Here is a 26341-nt window from a genome sequence, read left to right on the forward strand (position 1 = left end):
ACCATTATTTTACTTTGGCTTACATTCATCTTATAACCTTTTATCAAGGCATTGTTCATTCTGTTCGTCTTCCATGTCCTTTGTCGTGTAACAGAATTATAATGTCATTGGCAAGCTCAAAAGATTGTATTTCTTCTCCCTCAACTTTAATTCCTTCTCCAAATTTCTCTTTGATCTCTTTTAATACATGCTCAGTGAACAGATTGAATAACGCCAGGCATGGAAACAACCATGTCTCACTCCCTTCTCAGTCACTGCTTCTCTTTCCTGCCCATCAATTGTATAACTGTCATCTGGTTTCTGTAGAAGTTGCATAAGGGATGTTTAGGTGAAAATGAGACAAACAGAAAAAAAGTAAATAAACTGTTCATTATTTCAAACATAATTGCCATGACAGTTAATACATTTAACCCACTGAGAGACCATATGAGTAGTGCCTTAATGGAAAACGGTTTGCAGTTCCCTACATAACCATGATTGCAATCGGCTTAGACTTCTGTGTAGGAAGCATATCGGTGGTCACAAATGTCTTTCTTCAGGACTCCAACATTATGGAAATTGCTTGGTCAGAGATCGGGACTGTATGGAGGACATATAAGGGCTTCCCAGTGAAACTTCTGCAGCGTAGTCGAAACAACCTTCGCAACATGTGGGCGGGCAGAAGAAATGAAATTTGCAGTAATACAATAATGGAAAATATTGATTAGAATGCAATCAGTGGCAAATGAAAAGTGCTAGTTTGCATTTGTTCTACAGTATTAATTTATTTTTTAACCAATTTTTTGATTACAAGGCCATCATTAGACATTTACTGACTGTTGTCGTCAGAGAAGCTACAATGTTTGTAAATGACATTGGAAAAGGATTGAATGTAACAATATTAGAGAAGGAAAGTTGCTACTCACCATATAGCGGAGATGCTGAGTCGCAGATAGGAACAACAAACAGATTCTCACATTTATAGCCTTCGGTCATTAAGGCCTTTGTCAACAATAGACAGACACACACTCACACTCACGTTACACACTCACACACTAACACTCTCACGCAAATGCAGCTCGCACAGACGAATGCAGCCTCAGGTAACAAAACCACACTGCAACAGAATTATAATGTGTGGTTTCAGTTGCCTGAGACTGCAGTCACATGTGTGTGTGTGTTGTTGTTGTTGTTGTTAAAGGCCTTAATGGCTGAAAGCTGTAATTGTGAGAATCTTTTTGTTGTGCCTATCTGTGACTCAGCATTTCTGCTATGTAGTGAGTAGCAACTTTCCTTCTCTAATATTGTTACATTGGAAAAGGAGCTACACATCTAGATTGAACCATACACACAGTAAATGACATCTTTGGCAGTGTGGTGGTAATACAATGTAAAAAGTAAAAAGTCGAACAACAAATAAATATAAAGGAAATAAACAGGAGAAATCTTTAACACGAATCTGAAAAAGCATGCCTACATAACGGTTTATATTAATAAACAAAATCAGTAAACTAAAATAAAGTTAGTACTTGACAATGCTACTTTAAGAGGTATAAAACATTGAGACTAATACACAAATTAATTAAAAGAAAGAATTATCAACAGTAACTACAGAATATAGGAAGAACTGAATCAGTATCAATAAGATAAACAGAATGAATAAATACAGAAAAATGGAGGAATCTGAGGGAACATACAGTAAATGCTATCTTTGAGAGTGAGAGTATGATGATACTTCATTTTAAAAAGTAAAAAAATTGAACAGTATACTACAAATACAGGAAAAACATCAACACTATACTCAAAAACTGTGCCTAAATAAACAAGAAAAATGAAAACAGTACTTGATGAGACAACTTCAGGAGGCCTTGTAAGCTGAAAACCCACTAACATAATAAATTAATACTGTAGAACAAAAGCAAACCAGTACTTTTTGTTTATTATAATGTTATTCTACCAAGAACCGACGGAAAATGCTGTTAACAAGCAACGGTTATTGTGAAGGCTACCATCCTTGTGGGGCTGTGAAGGGCACTAGAGACTTCTGGGAAAGAGGTCGTGAGGCTTTTGGTGAGTGAGGGGAGGGGTGGGGACTGGAAATTGAGGTTGTGAAGCAACCATTGGAATTGTCAATTCAGTAGCACACTTTGCAAAAATTTGTTGAAGAGAACTCGATTTTATTGATCTACATATCATTGTAGATGTTCCCCCATTCACCTTCTTTATGCACAGTAGTTTTTTTTTGGGGGGGGGGGGGGTAGTGGGTTAGTACTGTTCTTTGCAGCAGATGCCTAGAGACCATATTGATCATCTGGAAATGACTGCATGCTTTTTAGGTAGACACAATGCAGTTGCCTCTAAAAAGACAGTGTGCAATTCTGTTGCATTCTCCTCAGGTTACCTGTGAGCCATAACCTTCACTTACTGTTAGTCAACTGGTGTTGTGGATTGCAGACAATCACTACAAGGTGGGTCTAGAGTATTTTGTCTCTCACAATATCAGTTTGTATGTTTGAGTGATGTCATATGATATATGTTGAATCATGGCAGCTTTCCATTTTGTGATAAATTGTCAATGGACAAAGGGTCTAGCCTTGATAAGGCCCTTCGAGGCATGTTGATACACATAATAGTGTACAGAGGCTGCTTTGTCCCATTCGCAGTTGGAGATGCTGCACACACTATTGTACCACACTCAGAATGCTAGATTACATTTTCATTTGTTGAATGTGTGGGTGCACGTAATGATTTCTTGTGGCCAAAAGAGTATTAAGAAAGAGGCATTCAACCATCTTAGTAGTAGAGTTCTGCTTAACAGGAGTGCAATGCCACCAGTAGCCAACAAAACAAAAGTCACACACCATTTCTATGTCAAAGTGCATGTTATAAGGATAATGCATTTTTCATTTGATAAAAGGGAGAACCAAAATTTAGATGGTGTGCCAGCTGGGATAAGTTTTCTATTTCAGGGATAAGTTGATGGATAAATCTGCTAGGTCGGCAGTGTGGCAGAAAAATTGTTGATTATTCTCATTTTTCTTTATCCTTTATCTCATGTTGTAATGGTTAAGGCACTTGACTCATATTACATGTGGGGTTAGATATCTTCCAGCCTGTCCTCATCCATGGTTTGCTATATCATTTCTGGCAAATGCCAAAAACAGTCTGAGGCCATTGTCGGTTTCCATTTCTAGTCTCATTCATCTGAGCTGGTGTTCTATGTCCAATGACTTCTAAATTGAAAAGGTGTTAAACTCTCTTTTGACAATATCCAAAAAGGATAGATTGCTACTCACCATATAGAGATGTTGAGTCATAGACAGGCACAACAAAAAGACTGCTAAAGATTTGAGCTTTTGGCCCAAAGGCCTTCTTCTAACATAGAAAACACACAGACATGCATGTGGGTGCGTGTCCCCCCCACTCACCCCCCAACTCCACCCCCTCCGTCCCCCAACTCCTCCCCCCCCCGCCCCCTCCCCCCGCCCCCCCCCACACACATAGGTATGTATATATATTCATGCAAGCACAACTCACACACATACATGACCACAGAGACTAGCTTCGTTTGCTAGAGAGAGCCATTGCACGTGCGCACGCGCCTGTGTGTTTGTGTGTGTGTGTGTGTGTGTGTGTGTGTGTGTGTGTGTTTGTGTGTTTTCCCTGCATTAGAATAAGGCCTTTTGACTGAAAGCTGACATGTTTAGCAGTCTATTTGTTGTGCCTGTCTGCAACTCAACGTCTTCTCTGTCTGGTGAGTAGCATCTGCTCTTTTCATAATAGTACCATTATTCCATCCTGGATTTTCCATTCTTTAAACTGTCTCGCCCTTCCATTATTTTTATTTACAAATTTGATGAAGCACTGCAAGACATAAGCTGAAACAAGACCATTGGAGTTGATGACATCTCTCTGAATTGTCGAGATCCTTGAGAGAGCCAGCCATGAGGGCAAGTATATGAGAAAGGTGACATCCCTTTAGACTTCAGAAAGAATGTAATAAATCCAATTTCAAAGAAGGCAGGTAGTAAAGGGTGTGAATATTACCAGAACATTACCATTAGTCGTAGTTGCAAAACATTGAAGCAATTTATTTACAAAAGACTGGAAAAAAACTGGTAGAAGCCAACCTCGAGGATAATAAGTTTGGGTTCCAGAAAAATGTAGGAAAATACAAGGCAATTCTGATGCTGTGACTTATTTTTAGAAATACACTGAAGAAAGATACTCTACTTTCATAGCATTTGGAGATCTACTTCTATACTGTAGGAGCCATCTTAGGGGTTGTGGCACAGATTATTTCTGGTACCCTTGTTGCCCCCCTTCCTCCCCTCCCCCTTCACTCTCACTCTCTATTTTCCCTCTTCCATACGGAAATGACACATGGGAAGAATAGTTGTCAGAAAAACCTCTTATTTCATGCTGCAGTCATTTTGCATGGCATATGTGGAAGGAAGCAATATGTTGCCATACTCTTCCCGGAATATGCTCTCTTGGAGTGTTAGTAGTAAACCTCTCCATGATGCACAACACCTCTCTTGTAGTGTCTACCACTGGGGTTTGTTGAGTATCTTTGTAACACTCTTGCACTTACTAAATGATCCCATGATAAAACATACCACTTTTCAGTGGAGCTGCTTCTATCTTGTCTATTAATCCAATGCATTAAGGATGCCAGACTGATGAGCAGTATTCAAGAATACGTCAAACTTTGTTTTGTAAGCCACTTCTTTCATGGATGAATTATGTTCTTTCAGTGGATCTCAGCCTGGCATCTGCTTTTCCTACAGTTTGTTTTATATGCTCATTCCACTTTAGATCTCTCGGAATGATTACTTCTAGGTATTTTGCAGTAGCTGCTGTTTCTAATAATTTGTCACCAACAGTGTATTTGTGCAGCAGTAGATTTCTTTGCCTAATTATGTGTGATAAGGTACATTTAGTTTGGTTCAGGATCAACTGCCAGTCCCTGTACCAGTCATTGATCCTCTGCAGATCATCCTGCAATTCGCTAAAGTCTTCTGGCGTTACTGTCTCCTTATAAGCAACCACATCATCTGCAAACAACTGTACAGATCTTATAAGGTTATCCACTAAATCATTTACATGTATTGCAAACAGTAACAGTCCTGTCCCACTTCCTTGGGACACTCCTGAAATGATCTTTATATCTGTTAATTTTGTTCCCTTAAGAGGGATGTGTTAGCTTCTCTCTGCAAAAAAGCCCTGAATGCATTCACAGGTCTGACCTGCTGTTCAGTTAGCTCATATTTTTTTCACTAAGTGACAGTGTAGAACTGTATACTGTATCAAATACCTCTCAAGTAACACAGCATCAGTCCGGACGCTTATGTCTACAGCTAGAGAAATCTTTCGATAATGTTGACTGGAATACCCTCTTCATATTGTAACTGTGCTACTTTTAGAATTTCAGAGGGTGAAAAGTTACTTACAATATGTACAGAAACTAGACTGCAATGATGATTTGAAGGACATGAAAAGCAAGCAGTAGTTGAGAAGGCAGTAAGAAGGGTTGTGACTTATCCTCAGTGTTATTTAAGTTGTACATCTAAAAAGCAGCAAAGGAAACAATTTATAAAATCTTGGAAAGTGGTTATAAGATAAATGTCAACAAAAGTAACACAGTGCTATTAGAATGCAGACTAATTAAGTCAGGAGATGCTGAGCGAATTAGATTTAAAAATGCCACACTGAAAGTAGAAGATGAGTTCAGTTTTTTGGGCAGCAAAATAACTTACTATGGCCAAAATAAAGAGGATATAAAAAGCTGACTGGGGAAGAAAAGAATTTCTAAAAAGGAGAAATTTATGCACTTTCAGTATAAATTTGAAGAGTTGGGAAGTTTTTTCTGAAATTATGTGTACTGAGTGTACCTTGTACGGAAGTGAAACATGGATGATAAATAACTCAGACGGAGAGGGAACAGAAGGTTTTGAGATGCAGTGCCTCAGAAGAATGCCAAACATAAGGTGGGTAGATTGAACAAGTAATGAAGAGGTAGGGAATCAAATTTGAGGGAACAGAAATTTATAGCATAACTTGATTAAAAGAAGTAACTAGTTGAGAGGACACTTTCTGAGACATCAAGGAATTATCAGTTTTGTAAGGGAAGGATGTGTGTGTGTGTGTGTGTGTGTGTGTGTGTGTGTGTGTGTGTGTGGGCGCGCGCGCGCGTGTGCACACACACACACACACACACACACACACTTTGGGGGGGGGGGCGGGGGGGGGGAGGTAAAAGTTGTAGAGGGTAATGTAGTAAGCAAATTCAAATGGGTGTCGATTGTTGTACGTATGCAAAGATGAAGAGGCGTGCACAGAATAGACTATCGTGGAGAGCTGCATCAAACCAGTTTTAGGACTGAAACAGCAACATGTCTTTCCAGTTTGTAACACTTATCTTTTGATTTGTAAGTTTTCAGTAGACCATTGTCAGTGCCCTTCAATCTTAGTTACTTCTGATGATGCTCGTAGAGTTAGTCTTTCAGTCATGATTTACAATTCTGCATAATTTTAATTCTTTAAACAGTTTGTGATTTTTTTTCTTTGCCTTTAGCCTTTACTCTGCCCAATTTATTGCCCCAACTCACACTTTTTGTCTGGTTACATTTCACTGTACATAGCTCTAGTCATTCATCTTTTAGCAACTGATGCAGTCTTTTCCAAGTAATGTAAGACATAGTCCTTGTCCTGATTAGTAGTGAAGTAGCTATCATCGTGACTATGTGCTGTCTATCCATAGACTTACAGGGCCAATACAGAAATCAACAGAAAATATTACAAAATTATTGTTTTACTTGAAATGTGTTAGGATCAAAGGTAATGAGGTGATCTCGTACTGCCTTTGAAATCCATTTCAAAATAATTATAATTTAATCTTTTTCATTTGTTACTTTACAGTTGCTTGAAGCAATTAATGTCATTGTAATAGTCACATCTCAGAATTTTCAAAAGGTGCAGTAGAAAGGACAATGAAAGTTTTTTTTTTTCATATTTATTTAATACATTGCACATACTAGAAGTTGACCTGCACTACCAGCAAAAAGACATAATCTTTGCCTTTGTATTTGGAGGTCTCATGCCATTCTGTGTTCCACTTCTTTCTGATTGTTGATTTCAGTATATTTAAAAGATCTGTGGCTGGTAATTTCATGTGTTCTCTCATTTCGTAATAGACAACTGCTTTGCCTATCTTGTCTACTGGTTCATTGCCAGGTATGTGACAGTGTGCTTTTACCCAGTGCATAGTAACATCAGATTCATGATGTCATGTACTATTGGATGGCTGGATCTTCAGCTGTGCAGATGTACTAATAGTCCTAGTGCTGATCTCGAACTGGAAAGGATAACAAACACAGAACCCAGAAAATGGTCTCTTTCCTCATCTAGGTATTGTTCAATTGAGTGTGGTGCCAAATGTTTCAAGAAATAATCCACTACGTCTTTCAGAAGTGCTGTTATACTATTGTTGTTCCAAATCACGTATACTTAATTTGTTACCAGATGGTTGAAATGGGCATGTCTTTAAGGTTGTTACAAAAGTTTATCCATGCAGATTTCTTCCTATTTTTGAATAGTTGCTTTATTGTCACCTACTACAGTGTATTGAAGTTTAGTCACTTTTCTTCTGAAGCATGCCTTCTGTACAGTTTTAGTGCTTCCCTTCATTCCAGAAGTGCATTTTTGCATTACTCATCCTGCCATATCGATTATGTTTTACTTGTCAGAACAAAGGCTAGATCCTGTTGCAGCTTTTTCAATAAAAACAATGGAATATGCATAATCTGTTATTGTTTCTCCACATTCTGAAAATGTCTGTATCTTTTCTGAAAGCCTAGCAGTATGCTTTTCCAGTCTGCTTTCTGACTGTTCAATTTTTAGGCTGGCCATATGGCACCATATATTGCACCCTGTGTCACATCTGAAAATAGTGGCTAGGTGATCAGATCCATGGAGTTCTGCGACTAGCTCCATGTGAAGTGTAATGTTAAACTCGGTGACACTGAACATACATCTACATCTATAGCCCTCAGTCATTGGTTTGGTCCAGTTATCCTTGATGGGGAACCACCGTTTGAAATGAGAGTGTTATCTTCATTGACAATCATTGCTGTCACTCTTCTGGCCCTGTTTTCTTGGTGTGTGCCCCAAGCTGGGTGTTCCACATCAAAATCACCTAATGTTGTCTTCAGATGCTCTACCATATTAAAATACTCAGTTTCTGCTTCATTAAGGTCTCCCTTTTGCAAGCAGTAAACCGATATTACAATAATTTCATTCCATAATACTATGGAAAGAGTAGTTTCTACTCACCATATAGTGGAGGTGCTGCGTCGCAAATAGGCACAACGAAAGACTGTCAGAAAGCAAGCTTTTGGTCAACAACGCCTTCATTGCTAATAGACCACACACACACACACACACACACACACACACACACACACACACACACACGACCACAGTCTCTGGCTGCTGAGGCCAGACTGCGAGCAGCAGCGCACGACGGGAGAAGCAACTTGGCAATGGGGATAAGGTGGAGGCTGCGGTTGGGAGAGGGAGGGTTAGCAGGGTAGGGGTAGGGACTAGTAAAGCACTGCTTGTGGGAGTACACAGGGGTGATGTGGAGAGAGGACAGGGCAACAAGGTGGAGTCAGGAGGTTAGTTGGGGGAGGGAAAAGGAGAGAAGTAAAAAGATTGTAGGAGCCTTGGTGGAATAGAGGTTTGTGTAGTGCTGGAATGGGAACAGGGAAGGGGGCTAGGTGGGTACGGACAATGACTTAATGAAGGTTGAGACCAGGAGAGTTACAGGAGTGTAGGATACATTGCAGGGAGATTTCCCACCTGCACATCTCCGAAAAGCTAGTGTAGGTAGGAAGGATCCATCAGATGGCACAGGCTGTGAAGCAGTCATGCAAATGAAGAATGTTGTGTTGGGTGGTTAGCTCAGCAACAGTGTGGTCCAGCTGTTTCTTGGCTACAGTTTGTTGGTGGCCATTCATCTGGACAGACAGCTTGTTGGTTGTCATGCCCACACAGAATGTGGTTGCAGTTCATCTTATAGATCACATGACTGGTTTCACAGATAGCCCTGCCTTTGATGGGGTAGGTGATGTTTGTGACTGGACTGGAGTAGGTGGTGGTGGAAGGATGTATGGGACAGGTCTTGCATCTAGGTCTGTTATAGGGATATGAACCATGAGGCCACAAATTAGGAGCAAAGGTTGTGTAGGGATGGATGAGGCTATTGCATGGGTTCGGTGGATGGCGGAATACCACTGTGGGAGGTGTGGGAAGGACTGCGGGTAGGACATTCCTCATTTCAGGGCATGACGAGAGGTAATCGAAACCCTGGTGGAGAATGTGATTCAGTTGCTCCGATCCTCGGTGGTACTGAGTCATGACAGGAATACTTCTCTGTGGCCACATGGTGGGACTTTGGGAGGTGGTGAGTGACCAAAGAGATAAGGCATAGGAGATCTGTGTTTGTACAAGATTGGGAGGTTAATTACAGTCTGTAAAGGTCTCAGTGAGACCCTTGGTATATTTTGAGAGGGCCGCTTGTCACTACAGATGCGACGGCCACCGGTGGCTGTATGGAAGGGACGTCTTGGTATGGAGATTGTGGCAGCTGTCAAAGTGGAGGTGTTGCTGGTGGTTGGTAGGTTTGGTACTGATGTAGCCATCTTTGAGGTGGAGGTCAGCATCAAGGAAGGTGGTTTGTTGGTTTGGGTAGGACCAAGTGAAGTGAATGTGGGAGAAGGTGTTGAGGTTCTGGAGTAATGTGGATAGGGTGTCCTCAGCCTTGATCCAGATTATGAAGACTTCATCATTGCATCTGAACCAGGTGAGTGGTTTGGGATTCTGGGTGTGTCGGAAGGATGCTTCTAGATGGATCATGAACGTATTGACATTGGATGGTGCCATGCAGGCACCCATAACCAATCCTCAGATTTGTTTGCAGCTTGTGCCTTCAAAGGAGAAGTAATTGTGGGTGAGGATATAGTTGATCATGGCAACTAAGAAGGAGGTTGTATGTTTGGAATCCACTGGGCATTAGGAAAGGTAGCATTCAGTTGTGGTAAAGCAGTAGACATTAGGATGTTAGTGCAAGGGGGGGTGGCATAAATAGTGATGAGCAGGGCACCATGTGATAAAGGAAAAGGAACTGTGGAGAGTCAGTGGATGAAATGGTTGGTGTCTTCTACATAGGAGAGTAGGTTGCAGGAAATAGGCTGAAGATATTTGCCTACAAGAGCAGGGACTCTCTCAGTGGGGGCACAGTAACTGGCCACAATGGACGACCTGGATGGTTGGGTTTAGGACTTTAGAAAGCATGTAGGAGTGTGGGGAACGGTAGGTGTGAGGGGAGAGGTTCTGTAGCACTAATGGCCAAACCAACAAACTGTGGCCAAGAAACAGCTGGACTACCCAGTTTCGAGCATGCCACTCAACATGACATTCTTCATTTAAATGACTGCTTCATGGCTTGTGCCAACACCAGCTTTTCAGAGATGCGCAGGTGGGAACTCTCCTTGTAATTTATTGTACACTGCCGTAACTCTCCTGGTCTCAACCTTTGTTAGTTATTGTCCGTACTCAACTAGCCCCTCCCCTGTTTCCATCCCAGCACTACACAGCTCTCTATTCCACCAGTGCACTCACAGTCTTTTTACTTCTCCATTTTTCTGCAAAACTCCCCCACCCCCACCCCTCACCCCTCAACTCGTACCCTGTATTCAGTCTAACCTCCGAGCTGCACCTAGGTGCTCTATCCTCTCTCCAGCATGTGCCTGTATGTTCTCATGAACAGAACTTAACAACCCCCACTCCTACCCTGCTATCTCTCCCTCTCCCCACTCCAGCCTCCTCCTCGCCCCACTACCCGGTTGTTTATCCCGTGATGCACTGCTGCTCACAGTCTGGTCTCAGCAGCCAGAGACTGTATTCATGTGTGTGTGAGCTGCATTTTCACGGGTGCATGCATGCGAGCGTTTGCATGTGTGTGTATGGTGTTATCTATTTTCAATGAAGATCGTGTTGGCTGAAAGGGTATTTTCTGATAGTATTTTTGTAGTGCCCATCTGTGACTCAGCATCTCCGCTATATGGTGGGTAACAACTATTCTTTTCATAATATTATCATAGTACGTCCTGGATTTTCCATTGTTTGATTTATTTCATTCCCGTTTGTATATAATGTCGCTATTGCAGCTTGAAGTGATGTCACTTGTCTCTCATCTCCTTGAATTTTATGTGGCGTTTCTTTTCTCATGAGAACTGCACTTCCCCATAGCCATCGTTTCTGTTGGCTCGAATTAAATTTACCCCAGGGGCAGAAATTGTTTGTTCAGCAGCAGCCATGTTTCAGATATCACATTTATTGGTATCTAGTTGGGGCATATAATATGTGGGAGGCTGTGTTTGTTATTGCTAATGGGATTTAACATATCTTGCCATTGTTGAGAACCAGACTCCATAGCAATCCTGTGATGAACTCTTTTTACATTACTGTTATTCAGTGTTGCATGTGGTGTAGCCATTGTCCGTGAACCTCCCGCACGATGCAGGAGAAAGGTCAGCAGCTTATTTTGTTTTATTGAAACTACTATTTTCGAAGCTGTCAAAGTTGCTATGAGAAATATCCTTTATTAACAGTGACTAGTTCTTATCACCAAACCATCACCTATAAACAAATTACAATGGTTCTTATAAACTTTATTTTAAAGTGAACATTTACATAAACAGAGGACATAGTTCTCACTTACATAGACAGAGTCACATACATTCATCGTAAGTATTGAAATGCAATACAACCAGTAATATGCTAAAAGCCATAACTAGAATTAATAAGTAACATGCACAGATCATCTACTACATACAATCAACATTTCTTGTCAACAGCATGAGGACCACTGATACATACAGCAACAGCAGCTCAAAGGTAAAATCGTCAGAGGTCACTAGAAGTGGCACGAGAGCATACGCGTGTGCCCAGGCATGCTATGTCAATTACCCTTACAATGGTGTTGCATTAATATTTGCTTTTAAAACCTATCACTAATTATAATCTACTGATGAAACACAATTATTCATCACACACAGAATGACTTCCAAATGGTAGTTGCCTAGAGTTTACAGTGCCATACTACACTGCAATGTAACCACATAACAAATGTTTAAAACATTTTAAACAAGTGCCACATAATAATAAATTTAGTTATTTACAAAACACCATTAGCAAGGGTAAACAAAAATGGGATGCCTCATTATGGCACACCCTAAATGTCAGTATTACAAAAACCAATAACCGATTGATGTACACAGTTCCATACTACAGGGTAACTGTAATGACATACCAAAATGCATAAAACTTGCTAGATAAGCATCAAAAATGTACAAAAATGCCATTGAAATGAGCAGTGCCCATGGAGCACCACATTTCGGCGTGTTCTAAAGCCAGAAATTCATTATTCAGATTAAAAGTCAGTCAGTCATAACTAAAGCGAGAGTAGTCCCTGTAGTGAATTGAGTTTACATACGTACGCCTTAATGTTCTAATGATCCAGATTCAACAAGAATTAAATAACAAAATAGAACTTCCAACCACTGTTAAGCGGTGTTACTACAAGAAATTTTATTCCAGCAGAATCATGTGACACAGACATGATGAAAACTGAACATACATCCTACTTTCCTTTTTATTTTTCACTTCTATTTTGGGTCTTCAGTTATATAGGTACAATGGATGACAATGTTCACTTGAGTACGTATCCTCACAAAGATCAAACAGTGGAAAATCCAGGATGGAATGTATCAATATTAGAGAAGGAATGTTGCCACTCACCATATAGCAGAGATGCTGAGTTGCGATGGGCGCAACAAAAAAGATTCACACAATTATAGCTTTTAGCCATTAAGGCCTTTGTCAGCAGTTCAGCAATACACACACACACACACACACACACACACAACTTGCACGCATATCTGCAGTCTCAGACAACTAAAACCACACTGCCAGTGTGGTTTCAGTTGTCTGAGACTGCAGACGTGTGTGCAAGCTGTGTGTGTGTGTGTGTGTGTGTGTGTGATGCTGACAGAGGCCTTAATGGCATAAAGCTATAATTGTGTGAATCTTTTTTGTTGTGCCTATCACGACTCAGCATCTCCGCTTTTTGGTGAGTAGCAACTTTCCTTCTCTAATACTGTTATATTCTCACAAAGAGTGAGTCTTCAGAAGTATAATTTCATGTAGCAGTTTTCAAGGACAGGACGTTTATTCTAAATGGTCATTAAACTGGAAGACATTGACCATGATCAAAATGTAGAACAAGAATAGATTTACAGAATAAAGATTTCCAGGTATGAAATGAGAGAGGCATGTGGTCTCAAAGATAGGTTGAACAAATGCATGTGTAAGCTTCATTTGAGACTTCTTGCACTTAAAAACGGCATTTGTACAATTTTGTGTTTGTAACAAGAAAGTGGATGAGGTTATAACCATGTTAGGAAAGAAACTGTTCTTGAGGCATAATGGTAAAATTAAAAGATTGTGTTAAAAAATCACTTGTAGTAATAAAAATAATACTGGGAAGGTGATGGAAGTCCACTATTTTGATAAGGTTGTAAACATAACCAATGTAACATTCGCAGAGGAGGAAACAGAATTACTTAATAAAGGCATGCAGTTTGCTTGTGGTACTCCGTCTCTAACAGTGATGTAGCTGATATAATAGCTGAAATTAAGACTGTATGTGCAAAAGAAAGATTAACTGGTACAGAGGAGGCAAAGGTGACTGTCAGGGCTCAGAGACTGTTGTCAAACGTAAAGTACTGACAGAGAAGGCAGTAATGATTATCATGTACAGATAGGATTAATAGAAAATGACAGGAGATTGAAGTAATGGTAATTATAGTGGATAAAGGGAATACATTGGTTGTTATAGAGGAGTATTGCAATATATCAGTGAAAATAACAAAAACATTGCAGATGAAGACCCCGCTAAATTTTTCCAAGTATCTCTCGAAAAGAAAGTCGAAGGTATCCAATTCCTATTGCTCCTATTTGAGTAACATAGATTTATTAATATGCCCTTGTTGAATTCCCCTAATACGCCACACAAGGGAAACAGAAGTATGTGTATTATAGTGAAAGGGAGCAATGCTCCTATGGTAGAGCTAAACAGACTTCGATATAGAAAGCTGAAATTTGCATCCAAGATTCAGTTTAACTACTGCATGGCAAGCAGTGTGATTTTTGTGAATGAAGCCAAAGAAATCCAAACTACTAGTGACATGCTACTGGCAACATTTGACATTGTAAAATTTAGTACAGATGTCCCCATCGAGAACACTTTAACTGTTTCTGAGAAAACCTAACACCTTATGTCGTCCATGTTGGACTGTCGTAAAGAACTGTCTCTGATGACAGTAATAGTTCAAATAAAAAAAAAATTATGAAAAAGGATAGTTACTACTCACCATATAGCAGACATGTAGGGTCACAGATAGGCACAACAAAAAGACTGTCGCAAAATGAGTTTTCAGCCGACAATACCTTTGTGGAAAACACACACACACACACACACACACACACACACACACACACACATGCACAGAGAGAGAGAGAGAGAGAGAGAGAGAGAGAGAGATGCAACTCACACATGACAGCTGGAATTCATTGATGACATCTTCATGATCTGGATCGAGGGTGAGGACAACCTACACACATTCCTCCAAAAACTCAACACCTTCACCTGGTCCTACTCAACCCAACAAGCCTTCCTCGATGTTGACCTCCATCTCAAAGATGGTTACATCAGTACCTGTGCCCACATCAAACCTACCTATCACCAGCAATACCTCCACTGCGACAGCTGCCACAAATTCAGTACCAAGAAGTTCCTTCCATACAGCCCAGCCATCTGTAGCCATCACATCTGTAGTGACAAGCAGCCTTCTTGAAATATATCGAGGGTGTCACTGAGGCCTTTACAGACCGTAATTACCCTCCCAACCTTGTACAGAAACAGATGTCCAGTGCCTTATCTTTCCAGACACCCACCACCTTCCAAAGTCCCACCATCCAGTGACAGAGGAGCATTCCCCTCAAGACTGAGTACCACCAAGAACTGGAGCAACTGAATTATATTCTCCACCAGGGTTTCAACTACCTCTCGTTGTGCCCTGAAATGAGAGGTATCCCATCCAGTATCCTTCCCGCCCATCCCACCGTGGTATTCCACTGCCCACTGAACCTACACAATATCCTCATCCATCCCTACACAATCCCCGCTCCCAACCCCTTGCCTCATATCTCATATCCACCTAATAGACCTAGATGCAAGACCTGTCCCATTCAGCCTCCCATCACCACCTACCACAGTCCAGTCACAAACATCACCTATCCCATCAAAATCAGGGCTATCTGTGAAACCAGCCATGAGATCTACAAGATAAATTGCAACCACTGTGCTACATTCTACGTGGGCTCGATAACCAACAAACTGTGGCCAAGAAACTACTGGACCACCCTGTTGCTGAGCACACTGCCTAACACAAAATTCTACATTTCAGTGACTGCTTCACAGCCTGTGCCATCTGGTGGATAATAGTTGGTGGTGACTTTAATTTACCCTCAATATGTTGGCGAAAATACATGTTTAATTCCAGAGGTATGCATAAAATATCATCCAAAATTGTGCTGAACGTATTCTCTGAAAATTATTTCGAGCAGTTAGTTCATGAGCCCATGCGAATAGTAAATGGTTGTGAAAACACACTTGACCTCTTAGCAATAAATAATTGTGAGTTAATAATGAGCATCAAAACTGATATGCGGATTAGTGTACACAGGGTGGTCGTAGCGAGATTGAATATTGCAATCCCCAAATCCTCGAAAAATAAGCAAAAAATATACCTATCCTAAAAAGCAGATAAAAATTCACTTGACACCTTCCTAAGAGAGAATCTCCACCCATTCCAAATTAATAATATAAGTGTAGACCTGATCTGGCTTAAATTCAAAGAAATAGTATCGGCAGCTATTGAGATATTTGTACCAAATAAACTAACAAATGATGGAGCTGACCCTCCTTGGTAGACAGAATGGGATAGAACACTGTTGCAGAAACAACGAAACAAACATGCCAAATTTAAACAGATGCAAAATCCCCAAGATTGGTGAGCCTTTACAGAAGCTCAAAATTTAGTGCGGAGTTCAATACGAGATGCCTATAACAGTTTTCACAACAAAAATTTGTTTCGAAACCTGGCAGAAAATCCAAAGAGATTCTGGTCGTATGTGAAGTATGTTATCGGCAAGAAACAATCAATGCCTTCTCTGCATGACAACAATGGAGATACTATTGAAGACAGTGTTGCCACAGCAGAATTACTAAACACAGCCTTCCGAAATGCCTTCACAAAAGAAGACGAAGTAAATATTCCAGAATTCTAATCGAGAACAGCTGCCAACATGAGTAACATAGAAGTAAATGTCCTCGGTGTAGTGAAGCAACTCAAATCACTTAATAAAAGTAAGTCTTCTGGTCCAGCCTGTATACCAATTAGGTTCCTTTCTGAGTATGCTGATGCATTAGCTCTATACTTAACAATGATATACAACTGTTCGCTCGACGAAAGATCCGTACCCAAAGACTGGAAAGTTGCACAGGTCACACCAATATTCAAGAAAGGTAGTAGAAGTAATCCACTAAATTACAGGCCCATATCATTAATGTCAATATGCAGCAGGATTTTAGAACATATATTGTGTTCGAACATTATGAATTACCTCGAAGGAAATGGTCAATTGACACACAGTCAACATGGGCTTAGAAAACATCGTTCCTGTGAAACACAACTAGCTCTTTATTCACATGAAGTGCTGAGTGCTATTGACAAGGGATTTCAGATCGATTCCGTATTCCTGGATTTCCAGAAGGTGTTTGACACTGTACCATACAGGTGGCTCGTAGTGATATTGCATGCTTATGGAATATCGTCTCAGTTATGTGACTGGATTTGTGATTTCCTGTCAGAGAGGTCACAGTTCATAGTAATTGACGGAAAGTCATCGAGTAAAACAGAAGTGATTCAGGCATTCCCCAAAGTAGTGTTATAGACCCTCTACTGTTCCTTATCTATATAAACGATTTGGGAGACAATCTCAGCAGCCGTCTTCGGTTGTTTGCAGATGATGCAGTCATTTATCGACTAATAAAGTCATCAGAAGATCAAAACAAACTGCAAAACTATTTAGAAAAGATATCTGAATGGTGCAAAAAGTGGCAGTTGACTGACCCTAAACAATGAAAAGTGTGAGGTCATCAACATGAGTGCTAAAAGGAACTCGTTAAACTTCGGTTACACGATAAATGAGTCTAATCTAAAAGCCGTAAATTCAACTACGAGTAAATACCTAGGTATTACGATTACGAACAACTTAAATTGGAAGGAACACACAGAAGATGTTGTGGGGAAGGCTAACCAAAGGCTGCGTTTTATTGGCAGGACACTTAGAAAATGTAACAGACCTACTAAGGAGACTGCCTGCACTACGCTTGTCCATCCTCTTTTAGAGTACTGTTGAGTGGTGTGGGATCCTTACCAGACAGGACTGACAGAGTACATCGAAAAAGTTCAAAGAAAGGCAGCACATTTTGTATTATCGCGAAATATGGGAGAGAATGTCACAAAAATGAGAGGATTTGGGCTGGAAACCATTAAAAGAAAGGTGTTTTTTATTGCGATGGAATCTTCTCACGAAATTCCAAACACCAACTTTCTCCTCTGAATGCGAAAATATTTTTTTGACACCGACCTACGTAGGGAGGAACGATCACCACGATAAAATAAGGGAAATCAGAGCTCATACAGAAAGATATAGGTGTTCACTCTTTCCGCACGCTATATGAGTTTGGAATAATAGAGAATTGTGAAGGTGGTTTGATGAACCCTCTGCCAGGCACTTAAATGTGATTTGCAGAGTATCCATGTAGATGTAGATGTAAATCCTTCCCACCAACACCAGCTTTTCGAGATGTGCAGGTGGGAACTCTCCCTGCAATATATCCTATGTTCCCGTAACTCTCCTGGCCTTAACCTTCATTAGTCATTGTTCTTACCCATTTAGCTCCTTCCTTGTTCCCATCTGAGCACTTCGCAGCCCTCTTTTCCAAAAATGCTCCCAGTCTTTTTACTTCTCTCCTTTTCTGCTACCTCTCCCCCCTCCCCCCGCCCCCTCTCCACCACCCTCCCCACCCTCCATCTAACGTCCTGACTGCACCTAGCTGCCCTACCCTCTCTCCATCTTGTCCCTGCACACTCCCACTACCAGCACTTTACCGTACCCCATGCCTGCCCTACTACCCATCCACCTCCCCACCCCAGCTTCCTCCTTAACCCCACCTGGTTGCCTCTCCCAGCATGCACTGCTGCTCGTAGTCTGGCTTTTGCTGCCAGAGAATGTGATCGTGTGTGTGTGTGTGTGTGTGTGTGTGTGTGTGTGTGTGTGTGTGTGTGTGTGTGTGTGTGTGTGTGTGTTTTTTTTTTTTTTGACAAAGGCCTCGTTGCCTGAAAGGTCATTTGTGACAGTCTTTTCGTTCTGCCTATCTGCGACTCAGCATCTCTGCTATATGGAGAGTAGCAACTATCCTTCTCATAATATTGTTATGCTCCATCCTGGATTTTCCATTGTTCAAATAAAACAATTATTTATGTCAGTCGCTGTTTTTATTTCATCCCACAATGTGTTTCGAAGATTTTATACATTCGTCTTCAGGTGGAAAAATTATATTGTATTATATATTTGCCAGTTAGATGCAGTGAGTTGCCTGTTATGGTTCCATTTTGTACAAAAACATTAACGGGCACTTGTTACAGTAATATTGCACTAAGATTATATATTTTAAGTGGTGAAAGAAGTACTTACAATCTGTTGCAGGGCACAGAACTCTGCGGCTCATCATAAATATACATTTTAACTTAATTTTTTTCACAGATCACAAACCAATGACATAAACAAACCAAAGGTCATAACAACGTAAAGATACAGTGTCTTGCCTTCGAGATCATTCATTACTAACTTACATTGTGGCCCGTAGGTACATATGATAGTTATAAAATTCATTCTTTACAACAGTGTGTTAAAAGTATTACTGTTGCAAATAAATAACAGTAAAGACACAAATAAAATTAAATAAAAAATTATATAAAATAATGCAGACTTAGTATCAACGTAATCTAATTTTTGCTGTTTGGGAATTATCTTTCATTAAGGTCACTCAGGAAGTTGAAAGTGGAAAAAGTGCATCATCGAATATATCTGTGAAGCTATTAAAGAAGCTCACTGCCATTGTTTCAGCTATTTCATGTAGTGTGTTCTGTCCATGTTTTCTATTGTGAATGAAAACTTCCAGTTCTTCATAAAGGCTGAGTTTGTGGCCTTTATTTATTTTGTGTAGTATTATTAGATTTTCCTCTGTTATCAAAGGAATGCCCTGTGTCCTGAATGTGTGTAGCTATGGCATATTTATTGAGTGTGTTTTATCTGAATGCATTAATGTGTTCTGTGAATCCAGCTTGTAGCTATCTAACTAATGTACTATACAGGACATTGATTGCATTTTATTTTGTATACACCTGAGTTGGAGAATTTATCTTCACTGGTTTTTGTATTGTGTGGCAGTCTATTACCTAATTTATTGTTGGTGGAGAAAGCAACTCTTACATTGTATGGTCTCAATACATTAGCAGTTTTTTGTGAAACAGTACGAAGGTAGGGGAGGTGTACTTTCCTGGTGTCTGTCTGCTTTTTTTTTTTTATTCATGCTTATGTATGTTTCTTTCTTAACTTTCTTCTACATTTTTTTCTGCAAGTGTAGGTTGAAAACCATTTGCTGCTGTTACCTGTCAGATGACTTCACTTTAAATTTGGAGCATTTCATTGCTTAATGGCATTTTGTGTGCCACATATAACATGGATCTGTAAGCTGCCTATCTGTGTGTGTGTGTGTGTGCAGGTGGCATGAAGAAGCATGGGTATTTACATCTGAAGTTTTGGGTTTGCTGTAAATATAAATATTTTTTTCTGGTGATGGTGAGGTCCAAAAAGTCTATAGAGTTCTGACTTTCATATTCACATGTGAACTGAATTTTCTTGTGCTTGCTATTGAGTGCATGAATTATTGCCTCAACACCTTGTTTGTTTTCCCCTCCTGTGATTAGTAATGAGTTATCCCCATCTTTTGTAAAACTTAATGTCTTGTATACATGGGCTGTTGCTACTGAATAATTTTTGCTCAAGATGGTTAATGAATATGTTAGCTGTGGTCCCCGATATGCTGGAGCCCATTGCTTGACCATTTGGTTGTTTGTATACTTTGTTATTGAAAGAGAAATAGTTGTAATTAAGTACCAGTTCAAGCATATCAGTGAATTCAACTATTTCGACTACTGATAGCTTTTTGTGTTTTATAAGCTTTTGAATAACCTCCACTGCTTCATCCATGGCAATGTTTGTGTATGAATTGGTGACATCTAGTGATAACATCTGGCACTTGTCAGGAATAGGAGGAGTGTTTAGTAGCTCATGTTCGAAAGTATAACTGTTTCCAGTAGTGTAGTTGATGTACATTTACTCATGATGCTCATGATTTCAGAGCCTGTTCTTAGGTCCACTTATAGAGACCACCTGGGTCAGCATCATGGCATGCTCTGATGAGCCACCAAAGAAACAGTGTTATTTAAGTTACCACAAGTGAATGCTCGGCCTATTCTGTAACCTGTATTGCTATTGTCCAGTCAGTGTGTTCAGCACTACACACAACCTGTGCTTCATTGTATCTTACGTGTTGCTGTATAAAATACTGTGTTCCGTAAATCGAGTTTGTTCTTGCTATAGTAGTAGTTTACTTCAAATATGTAGCTGTTCATCAGAATCTCATTTAGTTTGTGTGTCAACTTATAGCCTAGGCTGTTTCTACAGTTAACACTAGGTCTCACAGGTTCTGTCATCCTTCAGAAGCTTTAACTGTGATCTCAGTTGTGGTGCTTTTGGGTTCATGGATATACAAAGGTATTTCTGCTCCTCAGTAAGTAAGTCAGTTTTCTTTAAGAATACCTTGAGCTCAGCTTGGAATTTGTCTGTTGGGTCTTTCTTTATCTGTTTAAAATTGTTTTTGTTAAAGAATTCTAGTGTTTTCTTTCTCAGTATGAGTTTGTTCATGTAGTCACCATGTATAGCCCTTGTCTGCTTTTGTTGCTATTGCTTTGTGTTATGTTAGTTCACTGTTAATCATTTTGACTGGTTTGCTGCTATTGTTGGCTTTAAAAATACTGTGTTTGGTGCCATTGAGTTCTCTTTCTAATAAACTATTTACCTTTTGTGCTATTGTAATTTTCATATTATTGTCAACCTTTGCTGCATCTGCTGCATTCTTTGTGACTACTATTATGTGTCATTGCGCCATGTATTTGCAGTATTAATACTTTTAACAAATTGTTGTAAGGAATGAAACAATTTTATAATTGTTATACACATCTGTTGTCCTCAGTGTAAGCTAGTAATGAATGATCTCTGAGGCAAGACACTGTATCTTTGCATTGTTATGATCTTTCATTTTTTTATGTTATTGGTTCGTTTTCTGTGAGAAAACTTAAGTTAAAATGTACATTTATGATGAAGCACAGGGTTCTGTGCACTGGAACAGATTGTAAGTAACTCTTTCACCATTTAAAATTTATAATCTTAGTGCCATGTTATGCTAATAAGTGCCTGTTATACGTGTTTGTAGCAAAATGAAACCATAACAAAGCTAGCAAATATGTTGTGCAATATCATTGTTCCACGTGAAGATGAGAGCATAAGCTCTCAAAACGTGTTGTGGGATGAAATAAAAGAGTAACAGATGTGTATAATTGTTTTATTAAAACTTAACATGTAACGGCTCTGTGGTTATGGGGGAAATTGTTGAATTTTTTGACCTCCTCAAAGTCAGTTTAGAGTAAAACTTCTTTGAGTTTGATGAGAAAGTTTACCAGCAGAGAGAAGGGCCTGTGATGATATATTTCCTTTTTGGCTTGTTGGCTGATATTTTCATAAATGACATGGAAATGAAGGTATTCGTGAACAATCCATGGTTGGTCTGACAGATAGTCTTTTATAAATGGTATGGGAATGGCACTTTTCTTCTAATCAGAGAAGAGGAAGCGATATTATATGCCTTACATTCTATTCTTAACCAGCAGCACACTGACGTAAATTATTTTATTATTATTTTCTCTCTCAAGCATATATTTTATTTTTGATTTGGCTGTGACTAGGGAGGGCTTTTTCATGTGATAGTTACATGTCTTTGCAAGCTACTTCTTAAGGAGAATGAAGTACAGAATCGACTTGGTATTATCAGACAGGTAGCAGTAGCCAACGGTTATAAGATTAATCTTGTCATGCAAATATATTGGAGACATAAATAGGCTAAAGTTCTGCAAGAGGAGAAAATTTTTATGACACTACACTGCTGTGGGCCTCTAACAGGAGAAATTATATTAGCTTTTCCAAAGAGATTTCAGTGTTTCAAATGGGTGGGCTTTTGAAGTATAGGTTAAACAATAGATTGTGAAAGGAGGGAAGGAATAGTAATGTGAAGAAATATGATGTATATTGCATCCACATATTGAAATATGAAACCTGGAATAAATTTTACATTGGTCATGGGAAGATGTTTCACAGCTGGGTTTAGGGAACATTTTGCCTCTGCTAACAGTTTTGGTCAACATTTGTGTTGTGGGGGTCACTTAGGTAGCATAAGATGATGAAGAGATTGCATGGTGCCTCTAAGGGCTTAAAGATCCACACTTTGGAGGAATCTGAGATCCGTAAGAGTAAGATTAAGGAAGTAGATAAGCTGGTTAATGAACTGTCTGATTCAAATATGGTGCATATTTCACTTTCTTCAAAAAGGAATTCTAACATAGATCTTCTGGGTTTAGTGACCAGTTGTGTTGTATGTCTTCTGTACGTAAGTGCCAATGTATATAGAGTTAGCCTTTTGATGTCTCACTGTTTGTGAAGAATATGAAAATGAAATCCTTAGATAACACCCACAACTTCCATTCTTCTGAATCCGCTTAGAATCTGCTTACTGTACTTATCTCTTGGTCTCCCTCTACGGTTTTTGCCTCCTACACTTCCCTCCAATAATAAACTGGTCATCCCCTAAAGCCTCAGAATGTGTCTTGTCAACCGACCCCTTCTTCTAGTTAGTTTTTGCCACAAATTTTGCTCTAAACTGTTTATCATCCATATTTCAGTCCCGTACATAGATACACTCCATACAAATACTTTCGGAAATGATTCTGAATGCTTAGATCTATATTTGGTGTTAACAAATTTCTCTTCCTCAGAAATGCTTCTCTTGCCAGGGCTAGTGTACATTTTATATCCTCTTTAGTTTAGCCATCATCCTTTATTTTTGCTGCCCAAATAACAAAACTCGTTTGCTACTTTAAGTGTGTCATTTTCTAATCCAATTCTTCAGCACCACCCAATTTAATTTGACTACATTCCATTACCATTCTTTTGCTTTTGTTGATGTTCATCTTACACCCTTTTTTCAGTACACTGTCCATTGCGTTTAACTGCTCTTCGAAGTCTTTTGCTGTCTTAGATAGAATAATGATGTCATCAGGAAACTTCATGGTTTTTATTTCTTCTCCCTGAACTGCAATTTCTACTCCAAATTTTTCTTTTATTTCCTTTACTGCTTGCTCAATGTGCAGATTGAATAACACCGGGGTTGGGCTACAACCCTGTCACACACCTGCCTCAACCACTGCTTCCCTTTCATGCCCATCAAATCTTATAATTGCTATTTGGTTTTTGTGTAAGTTGTAAATAGCTTTTCGCTCACTGTATTTTACCCCTGCTACCTTCAGAATTTCAAAGAGTATTCCAGTCAACATTGTAAAAATCTTTCTCTAAATCTACAAATGCTAGAAACATAGGTTTACCTTTCTTATCTGTTTTACCGAGTGAGGTGGTGCTGTGGTTAGCACACTGGATTTGCATTCAGGAGGACAACAGTTCAATCCCATGTCCGGCCATTCTGATTTAGATTTTCCGTGATTTCCCTAAATCGCTTCAGGCAAATGCCGGGATGGTTCCTTTGACGGGCATGGCCGCCTTCCTTCCCCTTCCTTCCCTAAGCCAATGAGACCGATGACCTCGCTGTTTGGTGTCTTCCCCAAAATCAACTCCAACCCCCCAGCCTTTCTTTAACCTATATTCTACAATAAGTTGGAGTTTCAGTACTGCCTCGTGTGTTCCCACATTTCTTCAGAATCCAAACTTATTTTCCCTGAGGTCAGCGTCTACTAGTTTTTCCATTCTTTTGTAAGAATTTGTATCAGTAAAATGCAACCATGACTTATTAAGCTGATAGTTCGGTAATTTTCACACCTGTCAACATCTGTTTTCTTTGGCAATGGAATTACTATATTCTTCTTGAAGTTGAGGGTATTTCACCTGTCTCATACATCTTGCACACGAGATGGAAGAGTTTTGTCATGGCTGACTCTCCCAAGGACAAATTCTGATGGAATATCGTCTAACCCCAGAGTTTTGTTTCAACTTAGGTCTTTCAGTGCTCTGTCAAATTCTTCTCACAGTATCATATCTCTCATTTCATCTCATTTTCATCTACGAGCTCTTCCATTTCTGTAATATTACCTTCAAGTTCATCTCTCTTGTATAGACCCTCTATATACTCCTTCCACCTTTCACCTGTCCCTTCTTTGCTTAGGACTGGTTTTCCACCTGAGGTCTTGATATTCATACAGCTGTGTCTCGTTTCCCCAAAGACGTTTTTAATTTTCCTATAGGTGGTATCTGTGTTTTCCCTAGTGAAATATGCCATGTTCTCTAGCCATTCCTGCTTAGTCGTTTTGCACTTTCTGTCAGTCTTATTTTTAGACCCCTCAGGGGCTCAGCATTGATTTGCTGGGTATGGGGTTGGTAACCCTGGGGTTCCTGAGCTAGGGACTGGTAAGCACCACCAGTCCCCTGTCACCATAAGCTCTAGGCATGCTTCAACAACCACCACGCAGCTAGGCAGAGGAACATTGTGTGTCTCAAGGAACAGGGATGTTGGCCGCCTGGATCGTGAGGATGGGATAAACCTCTATAAAAAGCCCCTCAATCTCAAGGTGTGCTGCATGCTGATGGGATGCATGGCTGTTGTTGTGGAACAGTCATTAGCAGGCAACCTCTGGGGCAAACTGCCACATCTCAGTTGTATAAGGCTTACTCAGGTACATGTGGCTCTGTCTGAGTGGACCCTTATTTCCCTAGCTGCTCGTGGGACCGAGATGGAACCATCGGAATCATCATCTCCTCCCAGTGGGAAGGGTGTACCGCCTGGGAGTATTCACAGGCATTCATCCAAAAGAATGAGATGGGCTGGTCCTCCTGATAATAAGAATACTTTGGACTGCAGTAACAGGGTCATTAGTCATGAATAACAATGTGTTTCTGGTGGTAAAGAGGAAGGAGGGGAAATTTGAAGAAGTGTCTCCCTTTTATATCCATAAGGGTTTGGAAGGCATTGCTGAAACGTTGAAATCTATAAAACGATTGCGTAACGGCTCATTGTTGGTTGAAGCTAACAGGTCAAAGTAGGAAGACCTTCTTAAGAAATCACTGAAACTGGGTGATTGTGATGTCATTGTTGAGATGCACACCTCTCTCAACTCCACTAAGGGCGTTGTCACATTCTGAGATATCATGGACATGGACATAGCAGAACTGAAGCAAGAATGGGCATCCCAGGGAATCGTTGATGTTAAGCAACAAACTCAGAGGAATAATGGAGCAACTGAAAAGATTGCTACTTTCATTGTCACATTCAATTCTCCGACACTGCCTGAACATCTTACGGCGGGATTCCTTCAGCCTTACATTCCAAACCCTATGTGGTGCTATAAATACCAGCATTTCGGCCATACAACCATGACTTGTGGAGGTGAAGCGATCAGCAGGAACTGTGGAAAAGCTGCTCATGACTGCCCATCTCCGGCGATGTGCATCCACTGCTCTGGGAACTACCCAGTCTGGAGCCAAAACTGCCTTGTTATTGCTGAAGAACACAAAAAACAGGATATAAGTGACCAAGCAGATCCGCTATGCTGAAGCCAAAAAAGAATATAAGGTGACGAAACCCCCCATTTTACCATCTCGTATTCTTCCATGGTGCAAAAACGTATTCCCAAGGCAACACTTTGACACAGACGATGCCTAGTGTGCCTGTACTGTATCCACCACAAGCACCTGTATTTGCACGTGT

General features: G+C 40.1%; 1 protein-coding gene across 1 annotated transcript in view; it reads left to right on the forward strand.

The window, feature by feature from the left end:
* Window positions 1–26341, forward strand: part of LOC126187780 (ribosome biogenesis protein SLX9 homolog) — a 74055-nt gene that overhangs the window by 37426 nt on the left and 10288 nt on the right. The gene's annotated exons all lie outside the window — the stretch shown is intronic.

This window comes from Schistocerca cancellata, chromosome 5, assembly GCF_023864275.1.
Source record: "Schistocerca cancellata isolate TAMUIC-IGC-003103 chromosome 5, iqSchCanc2.1, whole genome shotgun sequence".
Taxonomy (NCBI): Eukaryota; Metazoa; Arthropoda; class Insecta; order Orthoptera; family Acrididae; genus Schistocerca; species Schistocerca cancellata.